This window comes from Pongo pygmaeus, chromosome 7, assembly GCF_028885625.2.
Source record: "Pongo pygmaeus isolate AG05252 chromosome 7, NHGRI_mPonPyg2-v2.0_pri, whole genome shotgun sequence".
NCBI lineage: Eukaryota > Metazoa > Chordata > Mammalia > Primates > Hominidae > Pongo > Pongo pygmaeus.
The window spans coordinates 60213725-60225764 of NC_072380.2; the positions used below are offsets into that span (position 1 = coordinate 60213725).

General features: G+C 42.6%; 1 long non-coding RNA gene across 1 annotated transcript in view; it reads left to right on the plus strand.

Moving 5' to 3' along the window:
• LOC129042644 (uncharacterized) overlaps positions 1 to 12040 on the plus strand; it is a 150874-nt gene that overhangs the window by 13602 nt on the left and 125232 nt on the right. The window lies entirely within an intron of this gene.

Below are 12040 nucleotides of genomic sequence, written 5' to 3' on the forward strand. Positions count from 1 at the left end.
GCTGCCATGGTGCAGTAATTAATAGTGAGCCCCTCAATCCCTTGGGACTTTGGGTTGGACAGTAAGTTACGTGGGCATCTCATCCCTATGGCTGCTGTGAGAATTCATCAAGGTGACCCAGGTGAAGTGCTTGTAATAAATGTGCTCAATAACTGTTACCTATTGTTATTATTATAAGAATTTGTATCAAAAGTGTTATATGTATATAATACATATACATGTCCCACATCAGTCATTTATTAAGTATTAATAAAGCTCTACTTTTTAATTTTAGTAAACATGAATATAAATACAAGTTCTAATCTCTCCTCCCACACCCTAGTGGGTTGTCCAGTGTGCCTCTGGGTGCCCTGTGTCTGCCAGCTGCAGAAGTGAGTGTCTGGAGTCTGATGCTCACAGGTGAGCACAGCAGGGCAGTGAGTGGCCGCACAGACGCAGGAGGAATGCATCACTGCTCAGTGAAGAATAATGCCACATGGTAATTCAGGACACTGATTTTGAGGCTCCTCTCCATTAACTTCATATCACAAACACTGTTCCCAGGGTTATTCCTGCTCTCAGAGGCTCTTGGGATGTGAAGAGAGCAGTGACTCTCTTTGCTCTCAGGCTGGGACTTAGCTTAGGTGTCTGGCTGTTGGGAAAATTTGGGAAAAGCTTGGCATGTTAATTTAGAGAGGGAAGGATTTGCACAGTGAGGATAAAATATCATAAGGAGAATACAGGATGCAATATGCTGTTTAATTTGTGATATTCTCTAATTAAGATTATTTCATATTTTATGATGCAACATAGTAGCATGCGATTACTCTGCCCTTGGGAGTAAGCAATCTGGTGAAAAAACAACTCACACGATTAATTGATTTGTGGATTGTCCCCTCTTGGCAGAATCTGTTTGAACTTTGTTCCCCTGATGGCTTATTTAGCACCCAGGCATTTTTAATAGTGACAGAAACAACTTTCTTGGTCGTTTGCTTTGCTTGTTGATTACATTTTTGTGTCAGTTTAATGACACGTAGGACACCAGGCGTGGGGCCAGCTCTGCAAAGGTGTTGATTTTACCTGTATTTTCTTGCCAAAGGATTTTCTGACAATATGGATGTTTGGAGAAGACTTACCAGTCTGTTTTTCAAAAAAGATTCATATTTACAGAAAACTGCTTTTTAAAAGTTGCGAATAAAAGTCCTTTTTGCCATTCAGGGAAAGAACTGAAGAAATATTAGTCATTTATGTTAGGAATTATCCCTACTGCTATCTGCTATAAAGTTTTTAAGAGATAATTAATATTTTCTTCCCCAGTTTTTATTTTAATAATAGTTTTTAGTTATAGAGATGTCTTAAAGGGAGTAAATGAGATTCATGATTATACAATGTGGGAGTCAATGACCCATCAACTAATTTCTTTCTTAATCTTCAATAGCATTCTTCTTTTATTCTATAAAAAAATTTAAACCAATTAGTTCTCCTCTGAACTATCAGACTTAAAATTGCTTAAAATTAATGTTCTTTGTACCCCAGTGAGATATTGAATCTACCTAAAAATCCTTCAATAATATGATGCCCTAAATGTATTTCTTAAGGGCTTTCGGCTTTATCTCTATAGCTATGTTTTCTTTTAAAAAGCACTGGAGACCTTTTCACCTATGGAGTTATTTCTATGTTATTATTAAAAGAGCATTCAGAATAAGACATTTCTCAAAAACCTAATACTAGAATTATATCTTGTTTGCACAACTTTCCAAACACTGTTAAACATATTTTATGTTTTCTTACCTGCCTTTTTTCCCCCACTGGAAAAACCAAGGCCATTGATTCTATAGTTTTGTCATCCTGATGGGATACTCTACAGGCCAGTGTGCTCATGCACATTCCATCCTGCAAGTGCTTACACATGGCAATTAATTTATGAAGTACACAGATATTCAAGAAAAAGTCATTCACAAATAGGTATCATATGATGTGGAAGTGAAACAAATGGAAAAAAATTCCATGCTCATGGATAGGAAGAATCAATATCGTGAAAATGACCATACTGCCCAAAGTAATTTATAGATTCAATGCTATTCCCATCAAGCTACCACTGCCTTTCTTCACAGAATTAGAAAAAACTACTTTAAATTTCATATGGAACCAAAAAAGAGTATAGCCAAGACAATCCTAAGGCAAAAGAACAGAGCTGGAGGCATCATACTACCTGACTTCAAACTATACTATAAGGCTACAGTATCCAAATCAGCATGGTACTGGTACCAAAACAGATATATAGACCATGGAACAGAACAGAGGTCTCAGAAATAACACCACACATCTACAACCATCTGATCTTTGACAAATCTGACAAAAATAAGTGATGGGGAAAGAATTTTTTTAATAAAATGGTGCTGGGAAAACTGGCTAGCCATATGTAAAAAACAGAAACTGCACCCCTTCCTTACACCTTATACAAAAATTAACTCAAGATTGATTAAAGGCTTAAATGTAAAACCTAAAACCATAAAACCCTAGAAGAAAATCTAGGCAATACCATTCAGGACATAGGCATGGGCAAACACTTCATGACTAAAACACCAAGAGCAATTGCAACAAAAGTCAAAATTGACAAATGGGATCTAATTAAACTAAAGAGCTTCTGCACCACAAAAGAAACTATCATCAGAGTGAATGGGCAACCTACAGAATGGGAGAAAAATTTTGCTATCTACCCATCTGACAAAGGGCTAATATCTAGAATCTACAAGGAACTTAAACAAATTTACAAGAAAAGAAACAAACAACCCCATCAAAAAGTGGGCAAAGTATATGAACAGACACTTCTCAAAAGAAGACATTTATGAGGCCAACAAACATATGAAAAAAAAGCTCATCATCACTGGTCAACAGAGAAATGCAAATCAAAACCACAATGAGATACCATCTCACACCAGTTAGAATGGCAATCATTAAAAAGTCAGGAAACAACAGATGCTGACAAGGATGTGGGGAAATAGGAACACTCTTACACTGTTGGTGGGAGTGTAAATTAGTTCAACCATTGTGGAAGACAGTGTGGCGATTCCTCAAGGATCCAGAACTAGAAATACCATTTGACCCAGCAATCCCATTACTGGGTATATACCCAAAGGATTATAAATCATTCTACTATAAAGACACATGCACACGTATGTTTATTGTGGCACTATTTACAAGAGCAAAGACTTGGAACCAACCCAAATGCCCACAATGATAGACTGGATAAAGAAAATGCAGCACATATACACCATGGAATACTGTGCAGCCATGGAAAAGAATGAGTTCATGTCCTTTGCAGGGACATGGATGAAGCTGGAAAGCATCATTCTGAGCAAACTAATACAGCAACAGAAAACCAAACACTGTGTGTTCTCACTCATAAGTGCGAGTTGAACAAGAAGAACACATGGACACAGGAAGGGAAACATCATATACTGGGGCCTGTCAGGAGGTGGGGGGCAAGGCAAGGGAGAGCATTAGGACAAATACCTAATTCATGCAGGACTTAAAACCTAGATGACGAGTTGATAGGTGCAGCAAACCACTATGGCACATGTATACCTATACAACAAACCTGCACATTCTGCACATGTATCCCAGAACTTAAAGTAAAATAAAAAAAAAAGTGATGTGAAAGTGAAGTGTTATGAGCAGCTCAGGTCCAACCAAGGGGCACTCAGAAGAATTTGGAAAGCCCACATGAGAGGATTAACATCACATCAGCTCTGCACTCAGGGTGCTGGTCAAGGGTGAGGATATCAAGTAGGCCACTTTCTGGGTGCATCTCTGTTAAAAGATAATTTTCAGAAAGTGAAAGTGTGATTCTCATATACATACAAAAACAAACACGTGAAGATTTTATTTTACTTGTAATCAGTGAGGGAAGCAGATGTTAAAAGCAGTCCAAAGGAAAGTAAAAAAAGGACAAATTTATATGGAGTAAATGAACTGAATTGCAAATGGAGGCAGAACTGATTTTTCACAGGAACCGTGAAGTCAGCTGAAATTCTACAGAACACTACAAGTTTGCACATCCATCCCTTGCCTGCTGTTTACTAAGAGGTGCAAAATAGCTCGGTGACAATGAACAAGGTAAAAATCAGACCATCTGGAAGAGTGTGCTATAGACAATGCAACATTTCTTCACTGAAGCACAAAATTTTTTTTTCTACTCCATCCATGGGTTCATTTTCATTCCTTGCCTCCCCTCCATAAGTGAATTAAATCAGGGAAGGGAGCAAGGGAAAAATCATGCTTGCGCAATCCTTCAGCTCACTGGGAACAAACCAAACAAATGAATACACATTGTTTCTAATTCACTTGATGAAAGGCACACTTGAGTTATAATGGGAATGGCCTTTTCATTATTAGTAATAGCGTTTTATTACTCTTCCAACAATACATTGAGGCTGTTACATTACTTTTGAGCCCAGCTAACTACTGAAACAATACCCTACTGAAGAAAGATCAGAAACAACAAGAAGGCAGGAAGTAACAAAGCTTAATAAATGTAGTGGTAGATTAGATAAAATAGTTACAATTTTACATTATGTATAAGAAAAACATTCCCTGTAATATCTTCTCACATATAATTTGAGTGCATCCTCTAAAGAGACCCATGCAGTGTCCATGTCCCAGTGCCATCCTGCTCTGGGCTTGTGACCTGGACATACCTCCTCTAGACCAGGAGGATGGGATTTAAAAGTTGGGGACTTTAGTTCACAGGTTCTAATCTTTTCCTCATCCACTGCTTCAGCATACAGTGGCGGTTTCTGAGGGCAGCTTACAGGTAAAGACAATTTAAAATTCTCTCAAGAATTTAGCCTTTGGTCAGCTTCTGGGAAGGGGAGAAATGGAAGAGAGTGTTGAGGAACTAGTTTTCCTTCTTGGTAAGAAAAACAAGGTGCATGTACAAAAGAGCTTAAGGAAGTTTTGAATGGTGCATAATAACAAATTCTAGCAGACAAGATGAGCTAGTTGATGGGCTCAAGAAGGATCTTGAAACCCTGTCAGCTGACTGGGTACTGTATCTCACATCTGTAATCCCAGAACTTTGGGAGGCTAAGGCAGGCAGATCAACTGAGCTCAGGAGTTTAAGACCTGGGCAACATAGTGAGACCCTATCTTCACAAAAAAAGAAAAAAAATTAGCCGGGTGTGGTGGCACATATCTGTAGTCGCAGCTACTCTGGAGGCTGAGGCAGGAGCATCACTTGAGCCTGGGCGATTGAGGCTGCAGTGAGCTGTGATTGCGCTACTGCACCCCAGCCTGGGTGACAGAGTGAGACTCTGTCTTTAAAAACAAAACAAACAAACAAACCTTTGTCTCTCATGGGTCTGGTGCTCTAAGTCTGAGGAGAGATCTGCTCGGTGCCTCTTTTCTCAGATAGGAGCTTGATTAGGTGTCCTGACTGCTGAAAGCCACTTAGAGCTTTGTTTTGTTACGAAACCTACTGAATCTTAGTTTCCTCATTTAATAAATGGGGATAATGATAAGTACCTTACAGGGTTGTGAAAATAAAGTAAAATAGTGTATACAATGCAAAAGCAGACTGGTTCTCACTCACCAGTGACTCAGGGAACGCAGCTGTGACGGAGGCCTTCCTGAAGGAGGGTGCTCCTGCAGCTCTGCCTGGCTCAGGGATGGGATGGGAGGTGGCCTGGCACAGGGGAAAGGACAGGCTTTGGACATGGAAGAGTGCAGATTCACATCCTGGCTTTGTCCCCAGCAAGCTACAGGTGTGGGCAATTGGCATCTCACTAAGGTCACCATCAATGCATCATTTCTGAAATGGAGATGATTCTGCCCCCCCCCCAGTGAGAGTTTAGTAAGAACAAAATAAGTTTAGTAAGAACAGATTGAAAGCTTTGGGCACGTGATGCGTAGGAGATGGTGTCCTGTCACCATCATGTTCCTACTATCACCATGGTGATTCAGCTACCTCCTGCCAGGCCGGAAGTCAGCCATGCCATTGCCCTCTTCTATTGGTCTTTGTATTCCATTCCCAGTCTTCTATGGAGATCTGGCACAGTGACTGCTCCCCTGTGCTACCTCTCTGACCTCGTGGTGGATGGTGCAGTACCTGCCTCCCTCCCTAGCCCTTGGCTCCCAGGCGGGGCAACAATGGGCCTTGGGCCATGAGCACCCGGCACCTGGGGCTCTCAGCAGAGGCTGGGGAAGGCATGTCAGTGCTCAGAGGTCTATCTGTGACTGCGTGCAGAAGGAAGAAACTACACCCTGCCCTATTCCTGGACAAAACTTGGCAAAAACATCTCTTGAAGTCGGAGATATGAGGGCAAGCTATTTAACTTCTCTCAGCCTCGCTTTCTGTATCATCACAATGAGGATTAAATGTAGCTCATAGATGTTTGTTACAGTCTTCTGAGCAAGCTGCTTCTGGGCATATAAAATAAGAGCTTACTAAACGGCGACTCCAGCAAGCCCAGTGTCGAACTGGATTCCCTCTGTAGGTCTCAGGCTGGAGTGTACACACAAGTGTCTTCACAGTCAGCCCAACACAACACTTATGGCAGAGGCCCCTCTTGGCAGAGGGCACATCCTCTCTTCCTTAGGACCTGGCTCGGGTACCTGCTGAGAACAGAGAAAGCAGCTCTCATTGGAGGTTTTTCCTCAGCATCTCCTCAGGGTGTCCTAAAGCCACCCAGCACATGGTCCACCCTCTTTCCCTTGAGCCTGTGATGGTTCCAGCAAAGTCAAAACCCAGGAGCAAGCTCTTCCCCACTCAGGCTGTTACCTAACCTGCTCTCTGATCGTGCAGCTTCTGTTGTGAGAGGGTGCAGCCTGATAGGTGAGTGCCAGCCACAGCTCTCTGGGGGCAGGAAGGGCTTCTGTCTCCTGCTGTGCCCTGCATTCATGGTGCTGGCAGGGACAATTTTACTTGGGCCACTGATTCCTGAAATACAGCACTTGAGCAAAGCTGCATTCAGTTCAGGGAACAAGGAGATATAGCCAGCAAAAAAAGAGAGCACCCTGGGCTTAAATTGTGGTGATGAAGATGATTTTTCAAAAGCTTCCTGGCTGGGATGGTCTTTTGGGTTGGGTACCTCGCCACCTGTGTGGCTGACCTTTCCTCTGGAATTTCCTTGTGTTTGAGGCCACTGTGGTGCAGTGAAGTGGGGCCTGGCTTGGAGTCTGGTGTCCTGGGCCTAACTCAAGGTTCTGTCTCTCTCTAACTGAGCGATCTGAGATTATTTATTTATTTATTTATTTATTTTGAGATGGAGTCTCGCTCTGTCACCCAGGCCAGAGTGCAGTGGCGTGATCTCAGTTCACTGCAACCTCCGCCTCCTGGGTTCAAGCAATTCTCCTGCCTCAGCCTTCTGAGTAGCTGGGATTACAGGTGCGCGCCACCACGACCAGCTAATTTTTTTTTAATTTTTATTTTTAGTAGAGACGGGGTTTCACCATATTGGCCAGGCTGTTCTCAAAGTCCTGACCTGGTGATCCACCCGCCTTAGCCTCCCAAAGGGCTGGGATTACAGGCGTGAGCCACGGCACCTGGCCTGAGATAATTTATTTAACCTTTTTGGTGCTCCATTGCCCCAACTGCCATAAATGAGAATAATAAGACTTATGACTCAAGTGTTGTAAGGAATAAATGAGAAAATCTGCGAAGTTGCCTGGCACTGAGCAGATACTAAATCAAAGTTCGTTTACATATATATTTTACTTTGCCAATCCTCGTGTTGACATGAATTTTCCTAGGACTTTATTTTTTATTCCTATTAAATAGCAGTACTTTTATTATTTATTCTATCATTATTTATGATGGCTTTCTAGTTGAGAGCCTCTATCCCCACACTTTGTGGTGACACTTGGACCCTGAGAACTGAAAGCACACCCTCCTCTGTACATTAGCATGGCACTGTGCAGGTCCTCTGCCATGAAGGCCTGATTTAATTTTTCCACCCCATCTCCTGCCTGGAAGAATGGTTTGGTTGTTTATTACAGGAGCTTCCTCAAATACGCATCAGAGCTTCAGTGGAAAACATCCACAGTTCATGCTCTTAAGACTCAAAGGTGTCCCTCAGCTCAACGTCTTCACCTTGCTGTTTCCTTCCGTATCTTGGACAGGTTTGTCATGATCCTTACCCGATTCTAACTATGCCCTGCTTTAAGCCAAAATTTGCAATTTTCAGTCAATCCTGACGTCACCTTCCCATCTCTCAGTTCTGACAAAGCTTGCAAGGTGGCCTTCTCCCTTACTGCAGTAAGTAACAGCTCGGCTTCGCTGGCCCAGGTGGTATTGTTAATATTTGGGGAGCCCAGCTGCAATGATTCTGGAGGCGGGACTGAGACTCCACAGCCACAGCCCTTAGCTGGTAGACGAGCCCTCCCCAGGCCTAGGGCTCCTGATCACGAATCCGGGGAAAGTAGGTGCACTGGGGAGAATGCCAGTCTCACAAATGCCAGGATCTCAGATGAGGAGTTCATTTTATCTCCTAGGAGTAGGAAGTGCTTTTTAGATCTCCATTGGATGTCTGATTGGATTTGAGAAATGCTGTCCTTGGTGGAAATCTGACTCATTATTCACCCTCCGGTTTGCCTCTGCCTGTCTCTGTCATTTTTATTGTTCCCTACTAAGAGGGACCTTGATAGGAACCTATTCCTTGGGCCACCCCCAGGAGCTGGGAAGTTCCAACATTTTCCTGTGAGACAAGCATTCTTTGAAGACAGTTTGCCCCAGGTCAGCCATCAGCATATCTGTAGGACTTACCCCAGTCTTGCCTCCTTTTGTGGGAGGCAGAGTCTGGTTCTGGGAGATATGGCCTCTTCAGGCCTCTCTGTTGTTCTGGGGCCACAAGCCTTGTTGGGGGTTTGTAGCTGGATGGCCCGTCCGTAAGGTTGGGGGGTCTGGGGCATGTTTTTGACAGAACATTCCTAGACTCTCGTGCATTTGTCTCAGCCTAAAGCCCAGGCTGGCCTCCTGCTTCATGAATAATGTGTTTATGTTACAATGCCAGTTTGTGGGCTTATCTTTCTAAATGGCGTGCTTTCACTAGGATGTTTGTTAAACTTTTGATAGGATCAAGAGCGTTTGAGAGATGTCTTTGAAGAAAAAAGGAGCAAAATTTCAAACTTCAGTAATCTTTACTTTTTAATTAGTATGAGGAAGCATCAAAAAAATTTAGGTTCCAGAATCTCTTCCTTAAGAGATTCTATGACTAAGGCAAAAGAAAAAAAAATTGGAAAATTTTAAAATTGTGTCTTTTAGAACTTGAACCTAACAGCCTACTATTTCCTTGCCACACCGTCCTCCATTTTTTCTGCCCCTGTCTCTGTCTTTGATCCACTCCCTTCCCTCCTGACAAGCCAGAAACTCCCAGGACTCAGCTGCCTCTTACAGTCAAACCTCAGAACAGGAGCATTCGCTGTTGATCAGAAGCCCTGGTCTTACTCTGAGCTGAGAGCCGTTGTGAAATTTTTCAAAAGCTGGCTGAATAGGGAGACATTTGCAGAGGGATTTAATTTTAGGAATTATAATCCAGGGCTCTCTGATATATCAGTTGATTCATTATTAGTGAGGACCTCAGTTGATAAAAACTGGATGGAAAAAGCAGGATGAGAAGCCCCAAGGAAGATTTTTAAAATCTCGAATTTCATAGAAACGAGAGGGGTTTAGAAAAGCTGTCAGTGTTGGAAAAGATCTGTAAAAGACTATACCCGAAGTCTTTCCTATGAAGAGAGATGGGACTTTGACCAGTCTTGTAGGAAGAGACAGGACTGGGGATGGGGGCCTCTGACACTGGCAGGCAGCCTCCAGGGTGGACCTTGAGTCAGATGGATTCCCCCCTCCCTCCTTGCTTTTTGTAAATGTTATTAAGCCAGAAATTGGGGATTCATATATAAGTGCAAACTGTAATGAGAAATAAACCCAGCATCAGAACTCCTTGCTGAGCATTTTGAAAACACCTTAGAATTGAAGCAAAGTAGAACCTGAGTAAATGCACGGCTTTATAGATAAACAACCAGATGCCCCTCCCTTTGTGGTTCAGCCTCAGGGGAGGGAGTCTCTTGACAAAGATGCCCATGGATGCTGGAACAGAAAGGATGCTGGAGTGGGAACCACCCTGTCTTGGCTAAGAAAACACAACATACATAAAGAGTGAAACAACTGATTCATACACTGCTCAGAGGGAATTTTCAAAGCAAAGTTCATCTAAAAGTTAAAGGATCTCTTCTGGCTTACAGAGATAAATAAGTGCAAGTAGTGGATCAGAAAAGCTATGGCATGTTGAAATCTAAGTGAAATTTGCTTAATTTTGATGAGCTTGTTTCTTTGGTTTACTGTTTATTGTCATCTAAAGTATGAAGGAGTATTTTTTCTGTGTAATCTGTCAAAGTACTGTCTTGCCAGCATACCTTTTTGGGCTTAATCAAGTTACCTTCTACGTTTATTTCTAAGCATTTTATTGTCACTTTCAAATAAGTAGCAATCCCCTGCAGTTACAAAGGGACAAGTGTATTTTAAAATATTTCAGCTTCCTGAACACCATCTAATATAAATGCAATGTGTTTTTTTCAAAGTTCAACACACAATTATTTGATTTTTTTGAAGTTAATGACTGGCTATTTATTGGTCAATCTTGTACTGCCCCAAGACAGTAGATCTGTCGAGGTGGTGCTGGCAATGATTGGGGTGGAAATGAGCATCTACATGTGCCAGGCTTTGTGTTAGGAGCTGCACACACACCACACCATCTTTACCCTCCCAGTGACCTGCCATGGGCCCACCTTGTTTTGCAGATGAGGAAACCGGCTCTCAGGTTAAAGGATTTCAGACCCATGTTTGTTTGTCTTCCTGTCCTTCCCCAAGTGCCGGGCACAGTGTGGGCTGTCCAGGGACACACAAGCATTCACAGACATGCAAGAATGTCAGAGGGTATTGTGACATTCTTTGGGAGATGCAATGATGTACTCACAAGGTGTGTTGGGAGCATTCAACTCCTAAAGAAGGTAATGGGCCACCTAAAAATGTGGCAACCAGCCTGCATCTTAGGTCTCAGCTGAACTAGACAGTCTGAAGTTCCCTCTTCCCCAGAGACTTCTCAAGGGCTCCCCTGTTGGGTGCTGCCCCTGTCTTCTTGTTTGCCTGGAAGGCCAGCATGTGGAGTTAATGGTCCTCATCATCTGCTGCTATTGCCCTTAGACCACAAGGAAGTGCAGGCCGACATCACCCTCTAGTCCCACGGGGGATTTTGCAAGCTCCCAGTCTGTGCCCTGCCATTCTTAATGGGCTCCCTGCAAGGGTTCTTAGGGTGATCTTTAGTGTAACTCTCTTACTACGTTCCTGATCTGGTGCCTGGGGAGGCAGAGGGCATTCACCCATGCCACACGGGTGCATCTCCATGTGTCCTTTTCTGTGCCAGCCTAGATGGCAAAAAGTCACTTGAGGTCTTCAACTTTCTCTTACATCAGAAGGAACTTGCTGTCCTTTTAGAGGTTGCCCCACAGGCAGTCCAGTCTTTCTCTTAATTGGTTCTCTCAGGAAAACATGAAGTCTTCATGCCAGGGAACTTCTGGCTCACCATGAATTCCCAGAGAGAAAATCAGATAAGGTGGATCTGGGATTTTTAACACACACACACTTTAAATGACTGGATTCCTTGCAATGCTCTCAAGTCTTATTCAGGGTAGCTTTTCTTAAAATGAAGAAAGCGCTCACATTGTTCTCTCTCTCTCTTGCCCTTCCCTTCTCTTGCTCTGTATTTTCCTAAATACTGTCCCATCAGGTAGCTATTAGGAAATGTGCTGGAGGACATCTGAGCTTTGGGAAAGCAAAGCCCTTCTCAACTGTCATGAATTTAATTTAGGTTACATAACTTTTCCTTGGGCCTTGGCCAAAGAACATTTTTATTGGGAATAAGTTATTACTACTAAGTACTACATTCCTAATACTTTTGGATATTTAAGAATCTTTATCAGAAGCAAGTGGGACACCAGTAACTTTTGGTCCTTTCCAAATAAAATAACTTTGTTCAAATGTAGCAGGAATTTATTTCAGTGTTATGAC